Consider the following 539-nt stretch of genomic DNA (forward strand, 5'->3'; position numbering starts at 1 on the left):
ATTTCTGCCCAGAAATATATTATAGTACTTAATGAAACTGTATAGCTGGGCTACCAGTTCACAGCCATAAATAGCATGCTACTAGAATAGCAAACAAACAAACAAACAAACAAAAAGGGCTAAGTCAAAATAAAAATCCCATTAAAATGCAAATATTGTGTATGGACCCAGAAAAAAAATAGTCCTAAGTGTTTTATGGGAACATAGTTAATTTTGGTGCTCGCTTCAGCAGTACATAAATTGGAACAATACAGAGAAGATTAGCATGGCCCTTGTGTGAGGATGACACACATGTTCCATAAATATTTTGAGAGCTAGTATGATGTGAGAGCCAGCATGGTGTAGTGGTTTGAGTGTCAGGCTACAACTCTGGGAGAACAGTGGTCCAGTCCTCACTCAGCCATGGAAACCTACTATGTGACCTCAGCTTCAGAGGAAGACAAAGAAAAACCCCTTCTGAACAAATCTTTCCAAGAAAGACCCGTAAGAGGTTTGCCTTAGGGGTTCCATAAATAGGAAATGACTTGAAGGCACACAAT

General features: G+C 39.1%; 1 pseudogene; it reads left to right on the forward strand.

Moving 5' to 3' along the window:
* Positions 1–213: 213 nt before the first annotated feature.
* Positions 214–309, forward strand: LOC121935842 (annotated as a pseudogene).
* Positions 310–539: the final 230 nt, after the last annotated feature.

The sequence above is a fragment of the Sceloporus undulatus genome, chromosome 6 (genome assembly GCF_019175285.1).
Source record: "Sceloporus undulatus isolate JIND9_A2432 ecotype Alabama chromosome 6, SceUnd_v1.1, whole genome shotgun sequence".
Lineage (NCBI taxonomy): Eukaryota > Metazoa > Chordata > Lepidosauria > Squamata > Phrynosomatidae > Sceloporus > Sceloporus undulatus.